General features: G+C 41.7%; 1 long non-coding RNA gene across 1 annotated transcript; it reads left to right on the top strand.

Moving 5' to 3' along the window:
* Window positions 1–264: 264 nt before the first annotated feature.
* On the top strand, window positions 265–2,886 carry LOC148106427 (uncharacterized). The gene is made up of 2 exons (XR_015719385.1): window positions 265–448; window positions 2,118–2,886. It is a non-coding gene; the product is annotated as an uncharacterized LOC148106427 (long non-coding RNA).
* The last annotated feature ends 13,879 nt before the right edge of the window (window positions 2,887–16,765 follow it).

Genomic DNA, 16,765 nt, shown 5'->3' with positions numbered 1-16,765 from the left:
TTGTACATACGTGTTTTTGCACACAACAATGGCGTGCAGAAACAGTAGCCTTTAGTATACCACATACTAGTCTATGCATGGTACTGCCATGAATGTTTAATGCTGCTTCATGCAAATGTTGTGTGTCTTTGTTGCCTTTAAGGAGAAGATGTCGCCAGTCGTGGTGCGCTGCGTTATCTCAGACTGCAGTAGGTTATGTAAACCCAATTTCACACAGTAAGGAGTGGGGGAGTGAGGGAGGCACTGCTACACAGTCAGCACTGACTGAATAAGGGTGAGGCAGAGAGGAGAGGACTGCAGCATTTTACCCTCTTTTTTCTTGTTTTCTTCTCTCTCTTTTTCTGTATCACCTCTGATGTTTCTTATAGCAATCTGCCTGCTGCTCAGCCTGTACCTGGAATCTGTAACATCACATATTTTGTGCTTGTGGCAGACCAGCGCAGAGAAGGTAAAGACTTGCAACTGCACAGCAAAACACAAGTCACCTTGGAGGTTGTAATTTGGGGCTAAATTGTGCACTGTTCTGCCAACTAGGACCTAAGAGAAGGCAGTGGCTAGGTCAGTATTATGCTAGGTGCTACTCTAAGTAAACAATGATGTGTTTCCATGTGTCTGAATCAGAGACAGTATAAAACATGGGTGAAGCTTCTGGGTCTGAAAAGTGAAGCCACTGTGCAAGTGCCTTAGACCTGCAGTCTATCTGTAGGCTGCTGAGTAACCATAGCTGTGGGTACAAACAGACCTCCAGTCTTATAGAAGTCTGTGGGAGAAGGATATTTCCTGATGGGTTTATGGGCTTACAGGCTCTGTTTTTAAAATCTTGGTCATACAGTTTCAAAATGGGGGCTGATCTGTGATTGGCAATTCTTCAACCTTGTCAAATCCAGCTATTTGCAACCAAGACAGTGATAGTGGGAGCATTGATCTCAAGGCTCGAGAGCAGAACTTTTGAAACCATTGGATGACATTACTGTTAATACTGTCTGTGGTCTGATAACACTGATTTCTAAGGGGAGCCTTCAGTGTGGCCCATACAAGGAGCCACACTGAAGACTCTGTGTATGGGTGCAGCAGGTCAGACAGGTACTGAAGAGAAGAAGGATCTTGCAAGTAATGCGTGACTTAAACGAGAGCCAGTGGAGATTTATGAGGGTGGGGGTGATATGTTCTCAGAGCTAGTGGGTGTTAGAAACCTGGTGGCTGAGTTCTGTCCTGGGCTTTGGTGGAAATCCAAAACACGACCCCATTGCAATGATCCATCCAGGTGGAGACAAAGGCATGGATAAGGGTCTCTGCTGCAGAGTCAGTGAGTGATGGACAAAGTTGAGAGATGTTCATTAGGTGGAAAAAAAGCTAGTAGAGATTTGATCTGACCAAGGAAGAGCATATACATGGTGTAGAGAAGAGGTCCAAGCAAAAAACCTTGAGCATACCGAGTTAATAGGAGCAAAGGTGGACCAAGCGCCTCCCATGGTGGCAAAGTGTATTCTGAAAAGAGCGTACAGTAACAGTGAGGCCAAGATAGTTGGCTTAATACCTGAAAGAAGGAGATTGTGAACACAAGCAGGTTACAAGACGATTAGCATGCTCATAAAGATACAAGACACATCGTGGCTCTGGGACATCCCCGGGGTGAGACCAGGACATGTTAGTGAGATTATGTTTCTCAGCTGGCTTGGGTACGCCTAAATGTTCCCTTGGATGAGCTGGAGGAGGTGGCTGGGGAGAGAGAGGTGTGAGCTCTGTAAAGCAGCGGTCCCCAACCCCCGTGCCACGGACCGGTACCGGTGCATGAGTCCTTTGGTACCGGGCCGCGAGAGTTGATGCTCGTGTGTGAAATGTATGGTTTTCAGGGTTTTTATCGGCTTTTAGCGTTATTTTGTTATCGTTTTTATCGTTAACTCGGTTTTCCTGGGTCTTTTCACATGTGTTATGAATAAATCTTCTTTTTTTCAGTACCGGTACTAGTTTTATTTTGTTGTACTTATCCGCGACACCTTATAGGCCGGTTCTTGAAAATATTGTCGGGCATAAATCGGTCCGTGGCGCAAAAAAACCCCCGCTGCTGTAAAGCACTTTGTAACAGATACATTTTACTTATTTACTTTTGTGTGTAGGTTGCTGGACCCCTGACCTAAACCTGGATAAGCAAAAGAAAATGGATGGATGGATAGACGGATGGATGGACTCTAGGCCTCTTAGTACCAACTCAGCATCATGTAAATGTTGGACCCAACCTTATTATTGTTATCCAGCTATTTATGTCCACAGGGTACCCATCTTGTGATGACTGCTTCCGGTGGGATAACGCACTATGTCACAAACTTAAATAATCTCAAACTGGTTTCATCACAGAAGTTCCTTGACACCAAACAGCTTCCATAGTCACTGCACAGAGTAGTAGAGCACTTATGTAATCTGGTGGAATGGGAGTTTCTCGTCACTGATCTGCAGCAACTGTGTGAAACTGTCATGTCAAGATGGACGAGCATTTCTGATGAATGTTTCAGGCACTTTCTTGAACCTCTGTTGAATCTGTGAATTTGTTCTGAAAGAAGAACCTTCTACTGCAAACATGATACTAGCGAGATATTATTAATGAAATAGCTGCTGAGTGTACAGCCCTGTGTTCCTTCATGTCTGTGAGTGTCTGTTGTTTTCCCCTGTCTCTATTTACGCATGTTTGTTTTTTAGTTGTTGTTTTTTTCTTGTATTTTGTTGTTGAATTTGAAGGTTTGTTCTGTGTTTTTTTTTTTTTCATCTTCCTAACTGTTTGCTATTTATTCCTGCTGTCTACTATTTATGTTTTATTCTGGCACAGTCAGTGTGGTTCACCTACAATTTCATTGTACATGTACAATAACAATAAAGGGCTATTCTATTCTATTCTATTGTATTCTATCTTTCTCCAAGGCTTGCATTTGGGTTTTCTATATCACCAGAACCTCGTGAAATAATTGGTCACAAAGGTTACACGGCTTGGTTACAGTCTATGATTTGTCCCACACAGTAGTAGTAGCCATTTCCAGGGCTGAATAATAAAGCCAACATGGATGTGCAAAAAAAACCCAGCTCATTCAGTGGCCAATTGAAGCTGCCTCCCATAGACTCTCAAGTTTAATAAAATAAAATGTGTTCCTTCAAAATAAAACAAAACAAAATAAAATAAAATAACAACAGCAGAGTCTGGTTCAGACCCTGTCTTTTTTTTTTTTTGCTGGAGGGGGGCTCACATCAGCATTTTTGAACCATTTGAACCTGTGTTGTTTGGTGTTGTTGCCTTTTCACACCAATTCGCAGGGATTGATACTTGTCTCATGTATACAGTCTATGGCTGCAGCCTGATAACTCATCTGGTCACTTAAGATACCAAAAACCAACAAGGCAGTGGACACAATTCTAAAATTAATGCTTCAAACTGTGGAGACCATAACACAAGTAGGTAGCATCACTTTTGTTTTGTTGGTACGGATTGGGCTATAAGTAACAGTTTCAGTCTCTGAAGAATGTGGTGGTTATCCATTCAACTATTTTCTTAACTGTTTATCCAGTTCGTGGTCACAGGGGTTTGGACACTATCCTAGCTGTCACAGGACCAAAGGCAGGTTACACCCTGGACTGATCGCTAGTCCATCATTGGGCTAACACTGAGCCAAATTGTTTTCAGAGAATACACATTTTAGAAGACTCAATAATCGGAATAAGTCTATGTAGTGAAAAGCCTTTTTTTCTGCCATTTGTTGACTTACTTCAATAACAGTTCAACTCTGTCCACTCTGATTGTATTTCATAGCTCGGTGCCCTTTTCCCCTGTCTCAGTATGTCCCCTCCCCCTGCTGGTGCTTATATAAGAGGCTAATAAATAAAATAGAAATACAATACTCTACCCTCACTACAGGATCCTCAAACACTCACAAACACTCGCACATGACACTGGCCCAGAGACCGCTGCAGGGGTCTTAACACTAACATTTTCCCTTATGCACAAGCAGGTGTGTATTATTCACACACACACACACACAAACACAACTGTAACAATCCCGATTCATCTGGGTTCTTTTTTTTTTCTTCTGACCTTAACGATTTGGGTCAGCCTGTTCTGTCGAAGGATCGTGATTTAATCTGTAAACAACGGGTTACCTTCAACTGTGAGCTGCTCCGTATGCAGATTACACTTGAGCTTTTCCAAATGAAAAAAACAGAGAAAACTTAAGAAAAGCAAGGTGACCCTTTGTGTTACAGATTCTCTTCAGTCAGAGTCACTTTTCTCCCTCATTAAACACAAAAAGTAGTGCACCATCGAGAAATGCACCAGTATCCCGAGTAGCTCTCTCCCTACTGCTGTCTGGCATGGATAGGTGTTAGTGTTCCTACAAGCAAAGCATGGTTAACAACAGGTTTAGCTGCAAAGATATGACCTGTGTGTTTCATACAGACAAGTACAGATGTAGTCATACACATGCTTATAGCATGGGCTGCTTACAGTGATTTATGCTATATGCTAAGTTTTGTAACAGAACTTCATACCACTAATCACTTCATCATCTTTGGAACCATCTTTTGGGCAACATCTGGGCAGAACATCTGGGCCATAGCCCAAAACGGGAAACCACCAAACCAAGCTAAATGTTTTTTATTGTAGCTACAAATACTGCAGATATAACTAACTAAAACATCACACAAGTGCTGCTCACACATTTGCTCATGTGTATTAACATCCTATGATGTGGTTGTGTATAGAAAATGCATTTGAGACATTGAACACTTTTTGACATTTGAGCTACATTTTTCTGATGAGTAACTGTTTCATTTAAGTCCTAAACATCAGCATTTTTAAATGTAGGTAGTTTTATCAAGTAAACATGAGTTCTGCTATCATCTCTGGTTGTTTCATATGCGAGAAAGAGTTAGCATTGGATGTACGATTATCAGCTGACATGTAGACACAAATGGGTCAAATTCATATCGAAAATACAGTATTGTGCAAAAAAACAAACAAACCAAAGTTTTAAAAGGTACAATGAAAAACTAAGTACCCACTTATTGCTTCCATAGAAATATACCAGGTCAGTAGCATGTGAAATACATCTGAAAAACCACAGGACTTCTGGTACAATGTTTTTTGCACACATGAGAACAAAGTGGAAAAATGTTTCACCACAATGCGCAGCACTATATTTGGCAAAAACAAACACAGCACAATCACCTCACACCAACTTTCAAGGACAGTGTTGGAGGGCTGATGATCTGGGTTTCTTTTGCAGCCACATGACCTGGGCACCTGTTGTCATTTAAACCACAATGAACTCCTCTGTGTACCAAAGTATTCTGGAGTTGAAGGTGAAGCCATCTGTCTGACAGCTAAAGCTTTGCTCATGCAACAGGACAATGGTCCCAAGAAAAACAGCAAATCTAAGCAGAATGACTGAAAAATAAAAGAGTCAAGGTGCTACAGCAGCCTAGTCCAGACCTCGACCTACTTGAAATACTCTGGCAGGACTGTGCATAAGCGAATGCCTGAAAACCTCAATGAACTGAAGCAACGCAGTAAAGAGGAGTTGTCCAAAATTCCTCCTCGATGTGAAAGATGGACAAAGTAATGCAGTAGATGTTTACTCCAAGCCCATCAGCAGAGCATACATTTAAGCGGATAAAATAGAAACGACTTAAAGCTAATGAAAGAATGCATGTCTTGCCCACCAGGGAGAACGAGAGGAAAATTAAGACAGAGAGAGCTTAGGTATATTATGGAAGAGAGTGGAGGAAGGGAGAAAGGTGCTGAGGTCAGGTGTGGGCAGAGAGCTCGCCCAGTCTCCCCAGCCTGCAGTATTTCAGAGCCCGCTGCGACTCACTGCACAGTACATTCTGCCCCTGACCTTCAGTTATCTAACCACCCTGACAGCACCAAGCCAAGCCAAGCCAACTCTCTGTCTTTCTCTCTTCCCTCTTGACTCATCCGTTGTCTACCCTCTATCTTACCGCCATGATTTTGATAAGCTAAAGCACGCCGAGTGGGATGACAGATGCCTAATGTACCATCTCTACATTTGCACACACTAGTTGATTGGTTATCTTAGTCTAGTATAATCTGCATCGCCAAGAAACCAGTTTCATTTTACTTTTAAGTTCGGAAGAACAGTTTTGATGAAACTTTTTTTTCCTGCAGCTGAACCACCCACAGCTTTTCATAACTGTCATAGTAACAGATATTTCGAGTCCCTGAAGAGATCTGAAATACTTACTTTGTCACACACTGTGTCATGCATTCGATAGCTTTAAATTAATGTCACAATAACGCGATGTCCTCAATCCTGTGACACAACGCTGTAGCTTTAAAGCATCAGAGAAAACGATGTCAGCACGCAGCACCAAGGGTAATATTTAGATTCCACTTTGGACACTTTAATATAAATGTCTGCTTTGATTGGGTGGTGACTGATGGTCTGGTCTTTGTTGTCTTTATCGTTACTGGACTGCTGTTATGAAATCACCCCACAGTGAACTTCAGAGAGAAGTAAGATGAGCAATGAGCTTGCTTCTGTTGAGTGAGACTTTTTGTCTGTCCAAAACAGCCTCCCCGATAGAGCGGGAATTATTAAATCAGGTTGTGATTCTAGGTATCGCTCTTAGGATCTGACCTCTGTGTCAGGCGTCAGAACGCTCTAACCTCTCCGTTCCTCCGTGTCATTCCCTCATTTTATCATCCAGGATTTTCAGGAACTTATTAAAAAACACCCTTACCCTCGTAACCCGTATCAGACTCTCCCAGCCTTTGTTTGAGCGGGTAAATAAACTGGCAGGAAGAGCAGAGATCACATGTGTGCCAAATAGATGCGTCCACTTGTCCATCCGCCCTTTTTTCCATGACTGCAAATCATTATCACCATGGATACTTCCACAAATAGAGCATCAGTTGAATAAGAGCACCCAGTGCATTACGGAGAAGCCAAACACACACACACACACACACACACACACACACACACAAAACAGCACATGCATGACTTTAGAAAATGCTGAGTTACAGTTATTTCCCAACCCTTATCCTTTTATCCAAAACATAAAACCTTAAATGTTTATTTACATCAAGGTGGCTTGTTTGTAGTTCATATAAGGAGGGCACACTTTTCACTGTTTTAATACTTGGACTACACATATTTATCATACCTTCCGTTAGGAGACAATGATCTATCCTGCTGGGTAGCCCCTTTTAAGGGCCCCTTTACATATTCAGTCGACCTACTTTTATTCCCCTCAGCTGTGACACAGCGGATAAGTGTGGACACAAGTACATAGCTGGGTGGCTGAAGTGGACAAACTGGGTTAAAATTGAGGTGGAAAAAATAAAAGAACTTTAAAAGATAATTGGACCTATAACATCAGGATGGTGTTTGTTGGAGTAATGCACTGTCATTCTAACAATACAGAATGAAATGAGACTGTTTCCCTTGTTTGAGTACTGCAGTCAATTTGAAAGCAAATGAATCTAGTGGTCCTGGAGTCCTTCATTCTGCATTTTCACCTGTTAATCTTAATTGTTTCCATGAAGATAGCAACAGGTCTGAAGATCCTAATCAGTGTCGATGCCAGTTTGTTCCGTAACGGCAGGAGGCTGACCTGCAAATGGCTGCAGGGAGCGCAACCTGTGGTAAAGCTTTAATCAGTTAAGAGGCTTGATCTGTGAGGTTACATACCTTTGTGAAGGGATTTTCTCTTTCACCATCATATTAGCGCTCTCGGGTCATTACAACAGGACACACACATACATACAAGTTGCATTAGCTTCATGAAGTCTACATTTTAGCATCATGTTAAAAAGATAGATTTTTGTAGAAGACACATCTCAAATAGTTTCATGAAATCTGTACGTGTGGATTTTTGCTGGTTTGCACAACAGCAACAAAACGGCACAATATCTTCATTAACATGTTAATAGAATTTTAAAAAGAAGCACTGATTATAGTGTACGCCATTTATGGGGCATGAAAGGGGACTGGCTGAGTGACTAACAAATGCAAGCATGCTCTGGTCTCCGTCTTACTTGAGGAATCCTCAAGGCAAGCCTGAAGCGGAAGAGCAGCACGTTTTGCAGAGGGCTCAGTTTCCACTATTACTTTTTGCTTAACTTGATGTTCACATTTATGTAACAAGCACTTGAAAGCAACACAGAAGCCTTGTTTTCTATTTATAACTGTTGCTGTCATTGTCAGTGTGAACCAGGACCAGGATGTGCTGGTCGTTGAACTGTGCAGAAAGCGTAACCTTTCACGTTCTTAAAAAAGCCTTTTTCTTTGCCTTTTTCGTTCACGATTATTTAAACAACCACAAATGCTACATGTCGCCACCCGTGTGACCTTTTACGGACTCTTACAATGTGTTGCAAATGGGAAATTGTTAAAAATAGCTATACTGTATACTGTTTGTGGTTGCAATTCTTAGAAAAGATATGGCAGCCACACCTTTTATTTCATTGTCTACAATAGACAAACAATTTATTTAATTTTTTTCCTTCAGTCCTAAAATGATTTTTTTTTTTCTTTGTCGTGTTTGCTCACTAAAAGTGTCAGTACTACCCAGCAACTCCTGTGTCAGCACCTCTTTCTCTTGGCTGGTTACCAGATTAATCAGACAGACCACATTCTTGCCAGCAATGACATGTCTCCTTGGCTAAAAACCCTGTCCTCCACCATGAGAGCAACCCCCCCCCAACTCCCCCCCTCCCCCCAGTCTGTGCGAGTCTGTCCAAGTCTGTCTGACAGGTTGGTAATTATACTTCACTTTATTCCACAGTATACCTTGTCTTTCCATGTTCTCATGGTATGCTTCTGCCTAGAGAGAGGGCCTAACGCCGTGCTGTAGTAGACAAAGCTATCGAATCTGTGTGGCCACATTTTCCTGGGAGAGAGAGGATGGAGTTATCTGCAAGTACCCAAGCCAAAGACAGGGAATTTAGACCAAAGACAGAGATGAATGTCCTTGTTACAGCTACTGTATGATCTCTGTTGTGTTTCTGTTGGTCTAATAAAAGATGATTCAAGCAGGGTGCCAATGCAAATATACGTGGTAGTGAATTTGTGTGCATTTCTGTGGGTATTTGGCTACACAAAATGAAGGATTATGGGGAAATGCATAGCCTGATGAATGTGAATTCTGAAAGTTGAATGCTGATTGGTTAAAAAATGAACTGGAACACTGGCTGTCACAAAAAAAACATCAAAGACAAAAAAGCAGGAAATGAAATGCTGTCCTGCCTGTTCTGAAAGTGCTTTTTTAAACTTCTTTAACAGGATATGAGTTTAATATACGTTTGTGTGGGGATGTATAGTGTATAGTGCTTTCTCTGTAAAGGTCAGTGTGTAGGCATAATACACTTTGCATTAGACATGATGGTGAGGACTTAGATGTTGTTGATGAAGTAGACTGCTTACAGCTTTTAGCTCTGTTTCCAGCTAAATCGACAAACTGGACATTCTGTAAGAACGAGGATGTTTGTCTACAAGCAAAGAGCAGCGCACAAACATGGTGTGCTCACATCAGTCTCTGTTGTCTCTCATCATTCGCTCCCTCAGGCCCTCATTAGTACTCCTGAGGATATGTTTGCTTAACACTCTGGTAAATGGTCTGGTTACACTGCGTAATCTGCTGGTGTTATTGTTAAATAACAGATGCAGCCAAAATCCGACTTGTACCTCATGTATGTTCAAGTATTGTGGACGTGTTGGGCTAAAGAAATGTGTTGTAATGGTCTCCCTATTCTTTCGTTTAAAATATTTTCTTTGCTTTTGCTTTATGAGATCAGTTTCCTGCAAAATGTGTTAATTAACATGACGTTTTGTTTGAGCAGACATGAAAAAGATGCTTAAAGATGGTGAAAACTTCTTAAAGGGGCAGTTCCTCATTTCTTTTCTGTGCATAGTAATGAAGTCTGTCTCTAGGTCACAGACTCTCACACTCTCCTCCCACACAAGCATTATAGCAAGGTAATAGTTGTTTGCAAGAGCAGAGAAGCAGAGCTGTGCTAAAGAAGTCTCAGGCCTTCACATAAACCTAAAGACAGGCTGTCATTGGCCTTTTGAAGAAAGACTGAATCTCAACGCATCACCCTAAGCAATTTGCATGTGTACCTCAAAGTGTAGAAAGTGATGATCGTTCCCGTCTTGGATTTCTCGTCTGTGTCTGTTTCAGCTTTCTACACAACACGCTGCTGCCACCTTACATCACATACCTTTGTTGCCTTCCTCTCCTCTGCACAGCCTACAGAATTCAGCTGCTCATGCATGATTAAGGCCAGTTATGCAATAAAACAAAGATGGATGGATTTTGTGCTCTCGGTTGGAGTTTTTACCTTTCCGTGTGGAGTTTGCATGTTGTCCCTGTGCCTGAGTGGGTTTTCTTTAGATTTCAGCTTCCCACACATTAAACGCATCCATGTTAGCTAACTTGCAATCTAAAATTGATCTAAAATTGCTTAGCTGTGGCTATGATTAGCAGTGGCAATGTGCTTCTCTGTGCTATAAAGAAATGTGCAGGACATGCCCCACTATACCCAATGTCAGAAGGGATATCCTCTGACCCCCAAGTGGATTAAAAAAACAACAAAAAAAAAACAACCCAAAATCATTGTACCGATGGCAAAATAAAAGAAATTATTGGATTTGGATTACTTAATAAAATCCTATCCTAGAACAAATGTGATGTTACCTCTGTCTGATAACTAAAGTTTACATAACAGTACTTCCCACCAGAAAATACAATGATGTTGCCCAGGTTGCCTTTTCCATTGCTATCATTACTATCATTTTATACAACAATTGTTATTATTGTTATTATTTTACACAGATTATACAAACAAGATTTAAATGTTAACAAGAAGCATTCTGAGAGCACAAACCTTTGCCAGGGCAGCTCACTGTCTGGGCAGTGTTTACTTTTAAGCCAATAGTATTGTAATTTTTATGTATTCATTTTGCTTTCTTTATTGTTTTTAAAGCAGTTTGCCATGTAGGAGTAAGTGATGAATAATTACTGATTTGTAGAAAACTGGATATAACTATCTTGGGCTTATTCTATAGTATTATCCTACAGCAGGTTTCTAACTAACCAGGTAGCTTGTATTCTCCCGACAATACTTTCTTTAAAAATATAACACATAAACTCCTTGCCGGAGGTAATTAGTTAGCTTTAATAACTTTCTATTCGTTTACTAATTTATTTAACCCTTGGGGAGAAGCAGACTAGCTGTGTTCCTCTGCATCTCTGCTTAGCTAAGTTATCAAACTGCTGGCCTGAGCCTCAAACTATAACCACAATGATTTGAGTGATACTGATCTTCTTATCTAATGCTGGAAAAAATCCTTTTTTAAAAAGACTTGATGTCCTTGGAAAGGCAGGATTTCCTTATTTATTTATTTTTTTCTATAAAACCACCTGAGCTCCTTTGCAGGTACGCAAAACCTCACAATTTAAATGTGGACAAATAGAGAGAAAGTATTTATAATGTGTCTGCATTGCCTGAGGGTCTGTGGATGGATTTACCACGGATGATGGAATCAGTCCTCACTTGCCACTTCAGCATTTGATTTGTCTGTGGCACTTGATTTATCCACACAGTCACCTATTCATTAGCAGCTATATATAGAACACATCCAGGCACGCATGACTGCATACCGCACATTCACATAGCAAAAGCCTCTCTATTGATCTGTCCGTCATTACCGGAGCATTTACGTCAGTGGAGGTTTGCTCATTTCAACAGAAAGAGAAATGGTTCTGGTGAACAGAGGGGAGCACTGCAGGGTAGGCAGGGCACTCGCTGTCGTCTGGCATTATGTAACTACTGGCCTATGCTATAGCCCATCTAACCCAAATCTACTGCAAACTCATATGAGCTTTTAAATGGATTTTTGGGTGAAGTCTGCACTGCCTGATGGCCTCATGTAATCCTCCCTGATAAGAATAAGGCAGACAAGGGTCTAACAGTTGCGAGAAGAACCCTAATCCTTTTTCACTTGTATTTCTTTAATTATGCAATATAGTCCTCAGCAGTGCAGAGGAAGAGAGATGAACTGAACTGCAATGACCTATCCACTAAAAAACCTTGCACCAAGCTTTCAGCCCACACTAGGGTGTACTGTGGAGCATGTAGTGCAGCTAAGAAAATATATACGCATGTAAAGCACACTCTCAAGGCTCTAAATTACCCAATGAGCACACACCTCAGTTGGTCCAAGAGCTGTGGCATTCCATGGTACAGGATTACATGTTATTGCAAAACAAACCCGAGTTCAGTGTCCTCTGATAGAGAGGGATGCAGTGCAATCGAGCTGAAACAACATCAAGGTGTTTTTCCACCTTCTGGTCACATCGTGCCATAGTAGCGCAAGTTAATAATTGATGATTTACACAGGCCAATCAATCAGATGTCACAGACGTGCCTGTTGTGGCTAACCCTTACCCTTTCAAGCCTGTGTTTACGGTCACTGGAGAACAAGCTCATATTGACTTTCAAACCCCAGCATATCCTTGGAGGATTTGTCTCAGACAAGGACCCCTAAGCATTTTTTGCAGCACTGGGCCTGTGATGTCATCCCAGCGATGTGATTGGCCAATCCCAGCAGAGCAATGTGAAACCCTTTTATCCAATAATTTGTATGTGAGGGTGGGCTGATGCCAGTGACAGCCTAGCTAGGTGAGGCCAAGATTGGCCAGACGGGCTCCCCATTAACCCTGCCACTCTGTTGATAGAAGTGAATGCCCCCCCCCCCCCCCCCCCCCCCCCCCTCCCCGATGCTACATCGATCTGCAGATCCGCAGTGACAGACACACAGAGCCAAAGCAGGGGGGCTCAGAAAGCGGGGCGGTAAGAGCAGCTGCAGCGTTATTCACTGACTTCTGTCACAGCGAGGTGTGATTATATGCTAGTAATCTCAACGCTTTGGTTGGCTTCATAGCCCAGTATTGCTTCTCAACAACACACCAGCCATCTCTGCCATGCCCCTGAATTTTGAGATATTATAGGAGAGGGTTTAGTTGATGGGAAAGCTGAAGTGAGACTCAGGCTCATCTGGGATCAGTCTTTAAAGAGTGCTGGTGTGACAGAGGAAGCCAATCAATCCCATGCCCATCGCTGCTGTGACCCCGATGTGTGACAAGAAGCTTGATGCTGCGGCCGCCGAGGATTTGAGAGAGCTGCTAAAGTCAGACAATGGAAATGCGTCTGTGTGATGGAAAGTCAGAGAGGAAAGATGAGGATGATCTTATGTAATTATTCAAAATTAAGTCTTCTAACTGCACCATAACCCCTTTGTGCATAAATAAGCACAAACACATTTTAGACAAGACAAGACAAGACAAGATAGGAGAAGATAGACGAGTTTAGAAAATCACCTGATTCAGCTCGTAAACGTGAAAAAATCACACTGAAGGAGATGAACGCAGAAGTTTGAGACAGGAGAGAGTTGTTACTGATGGCACAGGATGTCCTTGGTCTTATTTTAAACCCAAATATTATGAGTAATAAGACCTTGTAGACAGTAAAAAGACAGTGACGGGACAGAGGTGTGTGGTTGTATCATTATCACACATCGAGATGTCTGATATTAAACGCAGCTTTTTCATTTGCAGGTGTGTCATACTTCATATGGTTAACATAGTCCAGCTCTCCCTCAGTCTTCTGTGGACAGCATACTCTTATCTCGGCTTTATGATCTCCTTCAGGATTTGTTCTGGCACTGCTGTGGCGTAAAACATGGTCAGCATCTGACTTTGACCTTGTTTGCTAATCTTTACGCTTTTATTGCCATGAAAAGGAAAAAAAACAAACTTTCCACTCAAGTGTCATCAAACATTTAGCAACTTACCTTGAAATGAACCTCGTATCAGGTTTATGATGTACTCAGAATCCCGGCTCATTTAGAGGAATTATTTTAATCTTTTAATAATCAACATGCTCTTGCTCAATACAGCGGTTACTCTTTTATTTGCTTTTGATTACTATTATGCAATAATATCCTGCCATACAGCTTCAGATGTTTGGACAGTGACTTTTAATAATCTGTCTCACCTGAACCTGTTGAATACATTCAAACACATAAGCAGCGAATGCTTTCTGCATTAGTGCTGTTAAGAAACGTCCAGATTCCAGGGCCTCTGATCCTCTTACATCACCGCCAAACACCCAGTTTTATCTCTGACCCCATACAAACAAATCCAATCACATCAAGCACACAGAACACACAATACGCACAGTGTACCTGCCAGATCGCTTAATCATTTCACTTCAGAGTATCCCAAGAATGTACTATTTGTCATTTGTCTGGCGGGCGAGGAGCAGACAAAACAGGTTATATCACATCAGAGAACGGACGGCTCATACCCCCAGCAATCCTGCGTGTGAGGATTCTCCACTCACAGATGGCGAGAGAAAAAGGAAAGGAAAGGCAGATGGTCTTTTCCTCTCCTCGCATTTCATCGCACTTTTTGCTTCCAAAAATACAGCACTGAAAAGATGCTGATAAAAAAAAAACGACAACACATTTATGATCTGCAGACACGCAGTTCTGGTTTCTGACTTATTCAAAATCTATCTTTTGTGGAAAGCAGAGATTTCATTCTGACACACTTTTTGGTCATGCGGTCGATACGATGATTGAACTTTGTGTTCATTTAAAAACCACTAGAGATATCATTCTGCAATCTTTTAATTTCAAAGGTGATTTGATACTGAAGACACGCTTCACATGGTGTGGTCTCATCTTAGAATTGAATCAAAGTACACATTAACCACGAAATAAAAAGAACAGCCTGATTGTCATGCCAGTGGTGGCGGCGCTATTGTGTCTTGCGTAATCGTACTGTCACATCCCACTAATAATCTCCGGCTGGAGTAAATCGTTTGAACAGCTGGATGAGAACTCATCTGTCCTTGACATGAACTTAAGTGTCGTTAAATATGCTCCTTCAATCCAGACTGAAGACAGACAGACAGTTCACAAACACTTGGATTTTCTAGCGTCAGTGGATTATTATTTTTATTGTTCAGTTTTATATAAATATACTTTTTTTATTGTGCCCCCATGTGGTTTTAAGTTGAAGTTTTTTCCTTTTAAATTCAAAAAAATGCATTTGTTGACTTGTTCTGTGTTGTTGTTTTTTTGTCTCATACAGCACCCCAAAACTACCTGTATGCATGAAATGTGCTTTTTCAATACAGCTGACGTGCTTTACCTTTGAGCAGCAGTGCAGCAGTGAAGTCCAGTTCAATTTAAACACAACAAGCTTTGGAAATGAAGTGATCGTACATGAAAAAAAAAAAAAAGGTTTTTAAAACACAGAACTACCTGTTCTGTCAAGATATGCAAGTCATGCCATTGCATAAACACATTTGCCCCTTGCACTGGAGACACAATGACAAACCCTCCACAGCCTCTTTCACAACACTGTGAAATACCCGACTAGCGCAGCTTCAGACAGAGTGCGTATGGGTTATATAGCTGCTGTACACGTCCTGTGGTCATATGGTCATTTACAAAGGTGCGGGAGTTGAAACTCCTTTGTGAGCCGTTCTGCACCTTAGTTTGAGCTCCGGTGAGGCAGACTGTTATATAACAGAGGACACTGTAGTGAAAAGCATCAGAGATTAGTGCTGGTCAGTCTACCGAGAGCAGGACTTATTGCTTCTGTAACGGTTTTTCACTGCACTCAGGCAGGCTAATCAGTGATTTATTAATCAATGCTGTTTATCAAGTGAGCACAGCATTGCTCGCGCAGGCGATGCTCATGGCAGCGCACAAGTTTACAGCATAAGCACTGCACTCCATTGATTAATTCCTCGCAAACAAGCGACGATTTAGAAAGCAAAATATAAGCAAACAACCCCTAACCCACAGCTTGACCTCATGCTCTCACGTGCATATTTTGATAACATACAGCTGGTCCAGACTATGCAGCGGTCTGGTTTGGATATCAAACAAATGTGCATGCACGTATTTCCTTACAGTCCAAACATACCAGCCTGTCAAGCCTGTCAAGACACCAGGACGTGCTGCACGACAAGTAGACAGGACAGAGGAAGGAGCACCGCCAGAAAGTAGCAGACCTGGTGAGATGCTGTGATTAGGCAGAGAACAGACACAGGTTTCAGGGAAGGCAAAACCAGATTTGTGGGGCAAGAGAAAAACTGGAAATGATTTTTCCTGTAGAATCAGCAGAGACTGATGTCTGGCATTTGTAAATTCACAAGTTCACGAACACCCTTACTGAAACAGACAATGAAAGAGAGCAATAAACCCAGAGGACATCCAAGGATGCACCACATGTCCACACATAAAAGGGTCTCTTTGTGCAGATGTATCTAGTCTGGTTGTCTGCAAACAATGACTTGATAGTCAAGGTTTGAAATGTGTGACCAAAAACAGTTTTCTCCCATTTAAGCAAATAGATTTTTTTTAAGAAAAAAAAAAAAGACAAATAACTCCTGAGTGTCTTGCCTAGAAGCAAGAGTTTATTTCAGGACAGGCTACAGATAATTAACACTTTTTCTTTTCTGAAGAAAGAAATCTGAAAATAACGGGGATTTTTTTAAGAATGAGAAAAGAGTAAGAAAAGTGGCAGAGAGAGAGAGAGAGAGAGACAGAGAAAGGTGGATTCGGTGTGTCTGACACACTGCTCTGTCTAAGGCCAAGCCATACACAGTGCAGTCTCCTCCCCTCTCCGGCTTGGCCTATATTAACTTTCCATGGAGCTCCACCTCACAACCAGGGGCACA

This window comes from Neolamprologus brichardi, chromosome 1 (assembly GCF_056152115.1).
Source record: "Neolamprologus brichardi isolate AB-2024 chromosome 1, ASM5615211v1, whole genome shotgun sequence".
Taxonomy (NCBI): Eukaryota; Metazoa; Chordata; class Actinopteri; order Cichliformes; family Cichlidae; genus Neolamprologus; species Neolamprologus brichardi.
This window is presented reverse-complemented; position numbering and strand designations above follow the sequence as displayed.